A 15,261-nucleotide genomic window follows, 5' to 3' on the forward strand; every position below is an offset into this window, starting at 1 on the left:
TTCTACAAGTGGGGTCAGATATCTGAAATCGAAAAATTATTTAGGTTTTACAATAACAGAACAGACCTAATGGCCACGATGTATATACACTCTAAGAAAAAAAAACAAAAGGAAAGAAAAATTGATATACCACGGAGAAATTATCCGAATGAGATGGAAATCGGTAGATGCAACTTACATGTACAGGCAGAAACATGATTACAATTTCAGACAAATTGAATGACTTATTCAAGAGAAAGAGCTTCACAAATTGAACAAGTCGGCAACTTATTAGTCCATCTCTGGTCCTTATGCAAGCAGGTCTTCGACTTGGCACTCAGTGACAGAGTTTTTGGATGTCCTCCTGAGGGATATTGTGCCAATATCTGTCCAAATGGCGAGTCAAAATGCCGAACTGGTTGGAGGGACCTGCATATAATGCTCCAGACATTCTCAGTTGCGGAGAGACTCGGCGACCTTGCTGGAAAACATTGGTAGTGTCTGACAAGCATGAAAACAAGCAGTAGAAACTCTAGTCTTGTCCTGGTGGGCATTATCTTGCTGAAATATAAGCCTATGATGGATTACCATGAAGGGCAACAAAAAGTGGGGTAGAATATCGTCGACCTACCGCTGTGCTGTAAGGGTGCCGCAGATGACAACCAAAGAGACCCAGCTATGAGAAGAAATGGTATCCCAGACCAGTAGTCCTGGTTGTCGAGCCGTGTGGCAGACGACATTCAGGTTGGTATCCCACTGCTGTCCGATAGTCTCCAGACACCACTTCAGTGTGGAATTTCATTAACTGCAGTAGAATTGTCTTCAGTGATAAGCCCCACTTCGAAATGAGCCCTGATAACCAGTTCTGGAGACATCTTGGACAGCCATGGCGTTTGACGATATAACGCACCTATTCGACAGAATTTGGCACATTATGTCTCAGGAGGATATCCAACAACTCTTTCAATCAATATCAAGCTGAAGAACTGCTTCAAAAGGACCAGTGGCGGACCAGTGAGCTATTGACTTGTTCAGTTTGTGAAGCTCTTCCTATTGAATAAATCATTCAATTTTTCCTGAAATTGTAATCATTTGTTTGTCTGTACATATACATGACATTTACCGATTCCCGTGTAATTCCTCCATGATGGGTCATTCTGCCTTAGAATGTAACTAATAACATAAGTTGATTAAGCAATTTTCATTAAAGAGGCCTAGCATTTTAAGTAAAAAAGTCACCCCTAATGAAGGGGAAAAATACAAAGATGTTCTTAGTTACATAAGAAAACAAAATGAATAAGTCAAACAGGCAGTGGCGGCTGTTGTGTAAGAGCACAAGAGCATGTGAACACCCTAATTTTTGACACCTTGCGGATTTATTGGTTATTTTTCTTTGAATCCTGTTAAACGTATGTAGATGCAGTAATCCGAAATACACGGCACTGAACCTACGACGCTGCGCTACATTGCTCCTATACACTAGGTGAAAGTTGGCATCAGAGTCGCAAGCTCGTCTTCATTTGTGCACGTTTTAAGGAGCTTCTGCACATGTGCAGCTAGCGTGATGTAATTGCCTTACGGCCCAAATACATACGGATTTGATGAACAATGTGCATGGGTCATGGAGCGCACTCAATTTCAATTTTAAGTCAATGCCACCAGGTGGTAGCACACTGCAGTAGACTTATTCACATTCGATTGACATAAATTCCACTAGGTGGTAGCATATTCCTCAGACAAGCCAATTCACTCACTACATAGTGACATTAGATCGGACATTAGTATATGTTATAGTTATACCGATAGAAAAACCTGTTTTCTGGAATTCTGAATGTGATATAGGACATTAAGTTTTGCATCTTATCATACAGTAATATATTTGACGCCTTGAGAACGATGAAGTACATTATCGTCGATTGTGAGACTGTACCATATATCCATGTTTATGACATCTGTTGATCTTATCGTGAGTCAGGTTTATCTGTACTATAGGCCCACACTGTATGTACATCTGAACATTCACGGAAAGATGTCTCACTAGTTTCTATGATAGTCACTCAAATATCAGAGGACGAAAACAGTGTGCTTTTGGGCCTCATTCATGTTCTACCTTGTTGGGCGATAGTGATACTCGAATTTAATAATTTTATTAGACGGCAGTTTGTGTTTGAAGTTTGTTGTTTACTGTGCAGGAATAGGTTTTAAAGAAAATTACCAAGAAAAGTTAGCCATAAAGGAAGTAGGGCCTCCCAGACAAGATCCATTATCTGAGAAAGTGACAAAATCAAATAAGCGGGACTATAAGCGAACATTTAACAAAGAAGTGTATAATAAGCGTAAGTTGTTGTGTGGGTGCAACATAACAATGCCTCATTTTCAGCTTGGAAGTTAATTTGTTAACTACACACATCAAAAAAAGTTATGCATCACCTCCGTTCCGAGAGTTTCGGAACCTATACAGAAAATTGGAATAGAGCTCAACATAAACATCATTTCCGTCCTTTTTATTGCTCATGAAAACCGCACATTGTATGTTGTACCACCATACAACGAAACCTTCAAAGGTGGTGGTGCAGATTGCTGTACACACAGTTATATCTAACACCCGGTGGCACGTCCTCTTGCATTGATGAATGCCTGTATTCCTTGTGGCATACTATCCACAAGTTCATTAAGGCAGTGTTGGTCCAGATTGTCCCATTCCTCAGTGGCAATTCGGCCTAGATCCCTTAGAATGGTTGGCGAGTCACGTCGTCCATAAACAGCCCTTTTCAGTCTATCCCAGGCTTGTTCGATAGGGTTCATGTCTGGAGAATACGCTGGCCACTCTAGTCGAGCGATGTCGTTATCCTGAAGGAAGCCATTTACAAGATGTGCACGATGGGGGCGTGAATTTTCGTCCATGAAGACGAATGCCTCACCAATGTGCTGCTGATATGGTTGTACTATCGGACAGAGGATGGCGTTCACGTATCGTACAGCTGTGATGGCGCCTTCCATGACCACCAGCGGTGTACGTTGGACCCACATAATGCCACCCCATAACATCGGGGAACTTCCATCTTGCTGCACTCGCTGGTTAGTGTGTCTAAGGCGTTCAACCTGACTGGGTTGCCCCCAAACACGTCTCCAACGATTGTCTGGTTGATGGCATACACTCCTGGAAATGGAAAAAAGAACACATTGACACCGGTGTGTCAGACCCACCATACTTGCTCCGGACACTGCGAGAGGGCTGTACAAGCAATGATCACACGCACGGCACAGCGGACACACCAGGAACCGCGGTGTTGGCCGTCGAATGGCGCTAGCTGCGCAGCATTTGTGCACCGCCGCCGTCAGTGTCAGCCAGTTTGCCGTGGCATACGGAGCTCCATCGCAGTCTTTAACACTGGTAGCATGCCGTGACAGCGTGGACGTGAACCGTATGTGCAGTTGACGGACTTTGAGCGAGGGCGTATAGTGGGCATGCGGGAGGCCGGGTGGACGTACCGCCGAATTGCTCAACACGTGGGGCGTGAGGTCTCCACAGTACATCGATGTTGTCGCCAGTGGTCGGCGGAAGGTGCACGTGCCCGTCGACCTGGGACCGGATCGCAGCGAACCACGGATGCACGCCAAGACCGTAGGATCCTACGCAGTGCCGTAGGGGACCGCACCGCCACTTCCCAGCAAATTAGGGACACTGTTGCTCCTGGGGTTTCGGCGAGGACCATTCGCAACCGTCTCCATGAAGCTGGGCTACGGTCCCGCACACCGTTAGGCCGTCTTCCGCTCACGCCCCAACATCGTGCAGCCCGCCTCCAGTGGTGTCGCGACAGGCGTGAATGGAGGGACGAATGGAGACGTGTCGTCTTCAGCGATGAGAGTCGCTTCTGCCTTGGTGCCAATGATGGTCGTATGCGTGTTTGGCGCCGTGCAGGTGAGCGCCACAATCAGGACTGCATACGACCGAGGCACACAGGGCCAACACCCGGCATCATGGTGTGGGGAGCGATCTCCTACACTGGCCGTACACCACTGGTGATCGTCGAGGGGACACTGAATAGTGCACGGTACATCCAAACCGTCATCGAACCCATCGTTCTACCATTCCTAGACCGGCAAGGGAACTTGCTGTTCCAACAGGACAATGCACGTCCGCATGTATCCCGTGCCACCCAACGTGCTCTAGAAGGTGCAAGTCAACTACCCTGGCCAGCAAGATCTCCGGATCTGTCCCCCATTGAGCATGTTTGGGACTGGATGAAGCGTCGTCTCACGCGGTCTGCACGTCCACCACGAACGCTGGTCCAACTGAGGCGCCAGGTGGAAATGGCATGGCAAGCCGCTCCATAGGACTACATCCAGCATCTCTACGATCGTCTCCATGGGAGAATAGCAGCCTGCATTGCTGCGAAAGGTGGATATACACTGTACTAGTGCCGACATTGTGCATGCTCTGTTGCCTGTGTCTATGTGCCTGTGGTTCTGTCAGTGTGATCATGTGATGTATCTGACCCCAGGAATGTGTCAATAAAGTTTCCCCTTCCTGGGACAATGAATTCACGATGTTCTTATTTCAATTTCCAGGAGTGTATGTGACACTCATCGGTGAAGAGAATGTGATGCCAATCCTGAGCGGTCCATTTAGCATGCTGTTGGGCCCATCTGCACCGCATTGTATGGTGTTGTGGTTGAAAAGATGGACCTCCCCAGGGGATGTCGGGAGTGAAGTTACGCATCATACAGCATATTACGCCCAGTTTGAGTCATAACACGACCTCCTGTGGCTGCACGAAAACCATTATTCAACATAATGGCGTTGTTTTCAGGGTTCCTCTGAGCCATAATCCGTAGGTAACGGTCATCCACTGCAGTAATAGCCCTTGGGCGGCCTGAGCGAGGCATGTCATCGACAGTTCCTGTCTCTCTGTATCTCCTCCACGTCCAAACAACATCGCTTTGGTTCACTCCGAGACTCCTGGACACTTCCCTTGTTGAGAGCCCTTAATGGCACACAGTAACAATGCGGACGCGATCGAACCGCGGTATTGACCGTCTAGGCATGGTTGAACTACAGACAACGCGAGCCCTGTACCTCCTTCCTGATGGAATGACTGGAACTGATCGGTAGTCGGACCACGTCCGTCTAAGGGCCGGTTCCCACTAGGACTGCCGCGCGTCAAAACCGCGCGTCAAAACCGCGCGTCAGCGGCGTGGTTGCTATGGAAACGCAGTCCGCGGCAGGGCGCGGTGGGCTCTGCGTCGCGGTTTGCCCATGTCGAACCGCTTCCGCTGCCGCGTGCCGCGCTCCAGGTGCGCGCCGCCAATCACAGAACGCGCTGAGCGTGACGTCAGGTACGGAATCCCGGGCCACACGAACTTTCGCCGAATCGCTGGCGCGGACGCGGCGGCAGCTATGAAATACATATCATTCGATTCCAAGGAAACTATTCGGTAGAAAAATTTGATTCTTGGGCATGTTACAGCCTGATATCTTCTCTAGGTAAAGGACCGTTATTCTTCGTGGTTACTTGCTGTATCGCATTTACGTAAACCTTTACACGAAATTTTAATGAGTGTGCAGAGGTAAAAACGCATTGCGTGGACTTTGCGTACAGTTCGTTTTAGGTAATACATTATTGAGTATGAAATTTAGTCAACATATCGAAATTGTTTTTAAAGCTGAGAGCAGAACTATAGCTATCACCGTTCTCGAGATATTGAATGATATGTCGGCGGAAGGGCTGTGCGGTGACCGCGCGCGGGTCGCTCGCGACGCCACCGATACTTCGTCCTGATCGTCGTAAACCATGTGGTTGTATCAACTGCAAATTTCGTAAACGGTTCAGGAAATCGAAACGTTTTTTTTTTTCAGAGGATAACTCGTAAAAAGTCATGTATTTCGTCGTATGATAACTATCCAAAATCTGTTTATGTACCGAGATATGATTGTAACTACAGTTTTTCAGAAGGGATGGATGAATTTTTTTAAACGGCATTTAATAGCATGTGGAATGAGAAGTTAAACCGGGACTAATTTGCTGGTATATCATAAGATGTAATTTGCTAAGTATATACAGCTATTGATTATTTCCTTTGGTAAGTAACAAACGTTTTTTTCTTTATCCAGTGTACTTTATTGGTTCAAAACCCGTTTCGCCTTTACTTTAAGGCATCTCGGTGGAATCTAGAATGATTCAGTATTGTTTTGATATGTGATACTTGCAGATCATAAAACAGTTCACATCTTTTTTTACGTGAATAACTGATTACTTACAGTGAATCGAGTTTTTGGTGGACATCTGCGTTTCCCCTCACCTGGTCACATGCTGGAGGTTGAACTAAAACTTAGATTATGGAACATAAGCACATTTTCATGTTCGCTCTTTTTTCTTCTGTCACTAGATGTAGACATTTTACCGAAAACACTGATTTGAAGTCGTAACTACAGTGTGTTCAAAAAATGGTTCAAATAGCTCTGAGCACTACGGGACTCAACATCTTAGGTCATAAGTCCCCTAGAACTTAGAACTACTTAAACCTAACTAACCTAAGGACATCACACACATCCATACCCAAGGCAGGATTCGAACCTGCGACCGTAGCTGTCCCGTGGTTCCGGACTGCAGTGCCAGAACCGCACGGCCACAGCAGCCGGCTACAGTGTGTTCACCTCATGTCCCTTCCTGTATGGTTTGATTGTGTACATGTTGGCAACCTAAAGAATTATATGCTGAAAACTAATGTTTGTTTATTTCTGTTCTCCTTATATCTGTATGTGTGTGTGGCTAGCCAGTGATAGTTATAGAAAGTTGCAAGTGAATGCAATATTGTCAGACAGTGGTTGAAAGATATGGTGTTCAGCTGATTTCAGTTTTGGTTTAAATGTTTTGTGGAGGAGTACATGGAAGAGTAAATTCACTGCTTACATTAATAGATAAAACAGTAGAATAGCATTTCAACAGATGATTATTATCAGAATACTATCACATTTTAAATTTTTGTCTTGCTTAACTATCTGAATAATCTCTTTTGTCGTACATTGTTTCAATGTGTTAGGAGATAGTGAACAATCATGAACGGTGGTCATGAAATCTGTTTATGGTGAAATGAGAAAACATGAATAATGAAATATGTGAAAGAGTACATTGTACAGAAAATGAAAAAATTGGTATGTCTTCACCCAACTTCGTCTTTCCTTCAAGTAGGCGTAAGATATAGTTAATCAAACGCACCGGGCGTTTCAGTGGGTCCCGCCGCGTACCTCAGTGGCTGTCCGTCATTGGCTACCACTAGCGTCTGCCGCTTCCAGATGATGAACGCCAATTCCGCGAGCCGCCGCAACAAAGCGGAAAACGCTTGCCACTGCCGTTGCTGCACGACGCGCTGCTGCGCTCTAGTGGGAACCGGCCTTAATAGGCGCTGCTCATGCATTGTTGTTTACATCTTTGGGCGGGCTTAGTGATATCGCTGAACAGTCAAAGGGACTGTGTCTGTGATACAGTATTCACAATCATCATCTATCTTCAGGCGTTCTGCGAATCGGGGTGATGCAAAGCTTTTTTTGACTTGTGTAATTCATGAATTAGGAATCTTGTTCATTTGTCTGAAAAAATAAAAAAGCATGTAAACTTCCACTTACACAAAAATGCGGATCAGAGAGTAGTGAAAGCTGAAACATTATTTCGTTCTGGCCATAAACTGTACTTAATTGTGTAAAGAACAACATAATCTCACAAAAACAATTCTTTCTTTTTTCAGACAAGCTATGCATGTTATTACTATTACTATTATTAGTGTTATTATTATTATTGACAGTGCTTATAGTTGCATAAACACGTTGATAAGTATAACTGTAATACAACAGATGCTATTAATTTTGCACTCTCCTATTTATCTAAATTTAAAAATTTCTTAAGACTAAGGATGTATACCTACTAACAGCAACTGTAAACAGTCTCTATTTATTCCCTTATAAATATTGTTTGATGTGCTTGTATGTACTGTATATACTTTCGCTATCAATTAAATGTCTAACTTTTAAAATGTTGTTTCACTTCTCAGCACTATACCACACAAAACTGGTCAAGAACATACGTTATGATGTTCACTTTGATCCTGTATAATCTTTATCATTGTTAGTTCCTCAGTTCTGGTGCTATAATTCGATATTTTGTATCATGGCTGGTGTCTCGTAACCCAACTTTCATCCTTCAGTATGGTATGAGGCTAACCAAACTGACGTGACATGATGTGATGGAGAGTGTGAATACACTCTGACATGATGGTGCTGTGATGTTACATGATTTCCAGTGTGAATTGGCGTTAATGAAGCAATTTTTATTGAATTATATTTTTTAAATGTCGAAAAAGTCAGCTCTAATGAAACAGAAAAATTGAGCTTTTTTGACATATTAGTTCCCGTTTAGTGGATTATATGTATATTGTATATTATGTTGCATATGTAAAAAAAGTTTGCATATAGGAATCTACAAAGCTTCGTGTATGCAACACATATCTATCGTAATATTTGTGTATAATTGACGAAAAGCATTCACACTGGCCGTCAGGTCACCTCCCATCCTGTCCCATCAAAATATTCTGCAATGCATTTCAAATGGCAGCATCCACAATGGTCATCCCATCTCGTTGCATCATAGCATCTCTGGAGGAAAGTTTTGATGGTTGACGTTATCCAGCCATTGCTGATCATGTAACTCTCGAGCTCATTTCCTCCTAATACACAGCCATGGGAAAAGCTCTCATTTCATTTTGTCGTGGTTTTTGTGGCCCACACCAGTTGTTCTTTGTTCGTTACTTGCTACAAATTGTGTTGTTTCCTTATTTCTTTTGTTAAAATATATTGCAAATGACGACAGGTTAACTGAACCAGTGAGACAGCAGTCTGAAGTGTACAACATCAGTGTACTAACATTACTTGCCCTCTACTACATTTATAAAGTGGATTTTTGTGGGTGCTAGTGTGCATTTAATATTTTACAGTGAAATAAATTGCAACATGGCTGCAATTTGAAGTGAAAAAAGTACTGTGGATAAAATCAGATTGATAAGTAGGTGGAATTTATTTGAATGTTGTCAGGCATTTTTAGTGTTACATAAAGAAATGTACTGAAACCTTAAGACACTGCAAGTTATTTGTTTAAGCATGTATTCGTGGCAGGCCTATTTATTGTTAAGCAGCTCTCTGAGCTGTGTGTGAAACGGTTTTGCAAGCATCAGTGGTCAATATATATGTGGTTTCACTAGCCAATCCCCTTACAAATAAGGCAATTGAACTATTAAACGTTAAATGCAACATGTGAAGAAAACCTGTACATCTTGATGGGAATGGTATTGAGGGAGATATGACTAATTCACAAAAAATTGGACTGGACTAACAACTACAGTTAACATTAAACCAAATTTTCATGTGATGTGATAGCAGCCGTATCACAGTGTTCCTTTTAGTAATTATTGGTGTGTTTTGACTTAACGTATGAAAAAATTTATGCTTCTACTTTCCTAAATATAAAATGCAGATTCCTGTTCCTCAAGCTCCTTGTACAGTCTGTGAAATTTCCCCCTGTACCACATAAAGACATTTTTCCAGCCCACACATTAGATTTGTGGTTTTTTGTACATCTGTCTCCCTCCTCTTATATACAAGTTATCCCTGCAAGCAGCAAACCATTTGAGACCAATAAATGTCATTTTCGTACAAATGTGGACTACAGCATCCCTGCATATACACTATCGCATTGTGTATGGGCACAATGCATGTAAAAACAGTTGAAAATCATCTCGCTAAAATCGTAATTCCCGCAAAAATAGCAGCCAAGGTGAGCAAAGCGAGTTGAGATCATGTGACATGAATTGACTTGATGTGCCATGATGTGACGGACAGTGTGAATACACCTTGACGTGGTGGTGGCATGGCGTGATGGTGCCATGACAGACAGTGTGAACTGGCCTTAATAAATATATTTGAGACTTAGAAGAAAGAAAACACAATGGGTAATATAAACAAGCTTTGTTTATTATCTTATAAATATTTCCTCAGGTGAATTTGTGTGTAATTTTTCGGCGAGAAAATAAATGTGAGTGTTTGGAAATGTTTTTTACACTTTATCTGTTGTTTCACTTCTCAGCAATTAAATTTTATAATTCCTAGTTTATTAATTTTGATACTACATTCTGACTTTTTGCATATGAATGCTATCTTTAAAACTTACTTCACTGTTCCACACTGGTCTAAGCAAAGTAACATTGTGGTGACATTCTGTCAAATGTGAACAGACCACCATTTAACGTTGTTCCATTTACGTCTAGTGTGGATAGGCCAGTCCACACCAAATAATATGTCTGCATAGATGCCTGTGCATCCAAAAAAATTCCCACAAATCTCACGGTTTTTTTTAACGTGTCGTGGTAAGTTCCCATCTCTCTGTTGGGGTTCTATTTCTTAAATGTGTAGTTGAAGATTAAGGATTTACTTTTTTAATTAAACGCTTGACAGGGTGCTTGAGGGACAGTATTTTAGCTCTGCCTAAGCTTAACATAGTAAGCTACCTTTATGTATCTATGTGAGGATAAAATTTAAAATATTGGAAGCTTTTAAAATTCAGTCAATTAATGATCTCAGCACATTGAAGTGGTGCCTTGGATGTAGGATCGTAGTGCCTGACATAGTGTGTTAAATGACGGATACTGTCTATTTTCTCATGGTCTGCCATAATCTCGCCTTGATTTGGTCCAGTACCTTCAGCTGTCGATGTAGGTCATCATTCCTGGTGAACATGGGTGTTAGTTCTATACACTAGACGCATTTATTTTACACAATCTGGATCTGATGTAATGTGTAGTTATTGGTTAATCCCGATAGTGAGCTTCCATATAGGATCGTGGGTGGAACTATCGCTTTGCAGAACATACTTTAGTGTTTACCTGTAACACTCGGCTTTGGAAACATAATAGCTGTGCTTTTGCCATGCCCGTAGATATTTGATGATCCTCTTGGACACACTGTTAGAAAGTAAGATTCATGTCAAAAGTTAAGCCAAGCTACGTGGCTGTCCTCCTGTTTGATGGGCATTTAGCTAGAGACATGTTCCATTCATGGAACGTTTCTCGTTGCAATAGAAAACAGTGCATTTTTGCAGACTGAGTTTAATTTTATTGTTGCTGCACTATCCTTCCATATCTGTTAACTGATCTTGCAGCTGACTGCATGACGGTAACATTATTTGTCAAGATATCACTTACATAAACATTGATGTACACGAATTTTTGGGTGTAGTCAGTATTGAAAAGCAGTGTGTGCTTGTAATTAATATGTGGAACTTATGTTCAGGAAAACAAAGCGTATCAGTTTATTTGGTCAGAGAGAAGGAGAGAGAGAGAGAGAGAGAGAGAGAGAGAGAAGGGTGTCGAGTTTGGAGGGGGGGGGGTTAATGGTTAATGGTGAGAACTGCCAGAGGGATGAGAGAAGGTAGCTCCAGTAGCCCCAGAACTATCTCAGAGAAGAAGGGAAAGGGAAATGCAAAGGTAATAAAGACAAAGCCATTTAGCGCCTACTATGGCAGAAGCTTGGAACAGAAGAGAGAGACTTTCGCAGCTGCTGTTCCTAAAGCCCTCAGTCTCACAAGTCAAGTGACCCTGGGGCGTGATTTGACTGGCAGGGCGGCTTTGCTGACGCGATTTAGCTATTGCTGCATGAACCAGTCTATTGTTGTCATGTCTGTGAAAAGTGGATGGACGAAAAGCTACAAAAAGTTCTAGGTCCACCCTGATTAAACCCTGTATAATATCGACTTTCTAATCATTTTCTTCAAAGAAAGACACCTGACTTCACTATTTTTTTTCCTTTCCCTACGAACTAGGAGGGGGCCACGCATCCCATTGCCCCAGGTATGATTGAGCTTCACATATCCTCCCCTCTTCCTGAAAACATTCAGTATAGATTAATTCGATAACCTCAGTGAGGCCCTAAATCTAAGGATAAGAATATATTATTTTCATTTAACAATGCAAATCTTGAAATGCGAATACAATTGTTACATCACCATGCTGATGGTGGCAACCTTACAAGCATAGCCACAGCTGATTTCAGAAATTGTTTTAAGGACTGCAAGAAACTGAAACTCTTGTATGAAAAGGATCAGAACACAATATGAAAATAATCAACTCTTATTTACAGATCGGTTTTTTAGGATCAATAAATGAGGTTTTATTAAAAGAGGTAACAGACTGGGGTTATTCATAATAGTATAGGGGCTGCATGACTTGTAAGATCTCCCTGTGAGATTGTGGTATCCAACGTCCTTAAGGCGACTGGATAATCACCAGGCTGGCACCATATGGATGCCAATCTGATCATAAGTCAGATCGAAATCACGGAACATAATTTTGAAGCACAAAACATGGTTTTAACTGGGGAAGCACCACCGATTACATCTTCTAAGTAATGTTGTAACTACACTCCTGGAAATGGAAAAAAGAACACATTGACACCGGTGTGTCAGACCCTCCATACTTGCTCCGGACACTGCGAGAGGGCTGTACAAGCAATGATCACACGCACGGCACAGCGGACACACCAGGAACCGCGTTGTTGGCCGTCGAATGGCGCTAGCTGCGCAGCATTTGTGCACCGCCGCCGTCAGTGTCAGCCAGTTTGCCGTGGCATACGGAGCTCCATCGCAGTCTTTAACACTGGTAGCATGCCGCGACAGCGTGGACGTGAACCGTATGTGCAGTTGACGGACTTTGAGCGAGGGCGTATAGCGGGCATGCGGGAGGCCGGGTGGACGTACCGCCGAATTGCTCAACACGTGGGGCGTGAGGTCTCCACAGTACATCGATGTTGTCGCCAGTGGTCGGCGGAAGGTGCACGTGCCCGTCGACCTGGGACCGGACCGCAGCGAACCACGGATGCACGCCAAGACCGTAGGATCCTACGCAGTGCCGTAGGGGACCGCACCGCCACTTCCCAGCAAATTAGGGACACTGTTGCTCCTGGGGTATCGGCGAGGACCATTCGCAGCCGTCTCCATGAAGCTGGGCTACGGTCCCGCACACCGTTAGGCCGTCTTCCGCTCACGCCCCAACATCGTGCAGCCCGCCTCCAGTGGTGTCGTGACAGGCGTGAATGGAGGGACGAATGGAGACGTGTCGTCTTCAGCGATGAGAGTCGCTTCTGCCTTGGTGCCAATGATGGTCGTATGCGTGTTTGGCGCCGTGCAGGTGAGCGCCACAATCAGGACTGCATACGACCGAGGCACACAGGGCCAACACCCGGCAGTATGGTGTGGGGAGCGATCTCCTACACTGGCCGTACACCACTGGTGATCGTCGAGGGGACACTGAATAGTGCACGGTACATCCAAACCGTCATCGGACCCATCGTTCTACCATTCCTAGACTGGCAAGGGAACTTGCTGTTCCAACAGGACAATGCACGTCCGCATGTATCCCGTGCCATCCAACGTGCTCTAGAAGGTGTAAGTCAACTACCCTGGCTAGCAAGATCTCCAGATCTGTCCCCCATTGAGCATGTTTGGGACTGGATGAAGCGTCGTCTCACGCGGTCTGCACGTCCAGCACGAACGCTGGTCCAACTGAGGCGCCAGGTGGAAATGGCATGGCAAGCCGTTCCACAGGACTACATTCAGCATCTCTACGATCGTCTCCATGGGAGAATAGCAGCCTGCATTGCTGCGAAAGGTGGATATACACTGTACTAGTGCCGACATTGTGCATGCTCTGTTGCCTGTGTCTATGTGCCTGTGGTTCTGTCAGTGTGATCATGTGATGTATCTGACCCCAGGAATGTGTCAATAAAGTTTCCCCTTCCTGGGACAATGAATTCACGGTGTTCTTATTTCAATTTCCAGGACTGTATTTAGAAACGAATGAAACATTGTAAAACTGAAAATATATTAATGTGTGGCAGGGACCAAATCATCTACTTCACTAAATTTTTCCGAGCATCAACTTTAACAACATATTAAATTACATAGACTTAAGTAACAGAAGTATAAAACGATAAACTGAAAAAAGTGACGCTCCTCAATGCACTAAGGCATGTTAGAAATTAATAACAAATCATATGCAATGAACACCTGAAGAATGATTGCTCTAACCCAAATTTATGTGACTGCGTTATCAAGGTAATTAAACTCAGTTAGACTGAAAAGAAAGAGTGTAAAAAACAACTCTTGGCAATAAAACAGCTTCAAATGAACAAATAAGCATAACAATAAAGAACTGTTGTTTGAAACAGTCACAAAGGTAAGTAGTTCATCAGTTAAATACAAAATAATAGTTTTAATTAAAGAACTGTGATTCACGACAGCAGAAAAATTAAAGTTGTCATTAACTTCACACTTTATGTTGGTAGATTCGTCATGAGCTAGGTCAATGCTTGTGATCAGCTGGAATGGCTATATGTGTTCTACACTCATACTTGTGGGTGTAATACCAGTACTAGCTCACACTCAGTATCAGAGTAGCAAGGAGGCCACAAAGTCATTGTAGGCACAGTTACGTTGAGTTAGATATCGTGCTAGTCGAGTGCTGTAATATGCTTGTACTGCTGAAGGCTCCTCCCACACCAACTCGATATAGTGTGAATTGTTGCTGCTCCTGTGCCATCGGCTGATCCAAGGACACGAGCAATCCCATGGTTTTTTTAAGATCCAAAAGAACAGATAAAACAATATGTACACTGAGAGAGAATCTACAGTCCGGAATGAGTAACAATAATGATTCGATTATGCCATTCAAAGCTTCTTTCAGTTGTGCCGGGAACCAAAATCCAGGTAGCAGGATATCGCAATAGGTTCCTTTGAATAGAAGTCCAATATTATGGAGTGATACTCAGTACGTCAGTGGAGTGAAATTCTGAACTAACACATGGGCGAAACTAGAATGGCCTATGAGGCAGTATATAACTGGCTGGTTCTACAAACAAAGCAAAACAAAACTCTGTGTTCTGGCCCAGACAGGCCTATCAGGGCTGACTGACCACCATGTCATCTGTCATCCTTTGTCAATAGCTTCATTTGGTTGTGATCTGCAGAGGGATGGGAGTGTAGGAAGAGAACCTAAATTTCACTGTTATTAGCAGAACCAAAGAACTGCCTTGTCTCCGACTGATAGTCGAACATAACCTTTGTGGAGGCAGCTCATAATCAGCATACATGGCTGATATAAGGAGCGCTGATGCTAGATTTTACTCAGTATCACATCTACACTTATTGTAAAAAGTCGGATCATATGGGGCGTTAAGTAAAATTT

This window comes from Schistocerca serialis, chromosome 3 (assembly GCF_023864345.2).
Source record: "Schistocerca serialis cubense isolate TAMUIC-IGC-003099 chromosome 3, iqSchSeri2.2, whole genome shotgun sequence".
Taxonomy (NCBI): Eukaryota; Metazoa; Arthropoda; class Insecta; order Orthoptera; family Acrididae; genus Schistocerca; species Schistocerca serialis.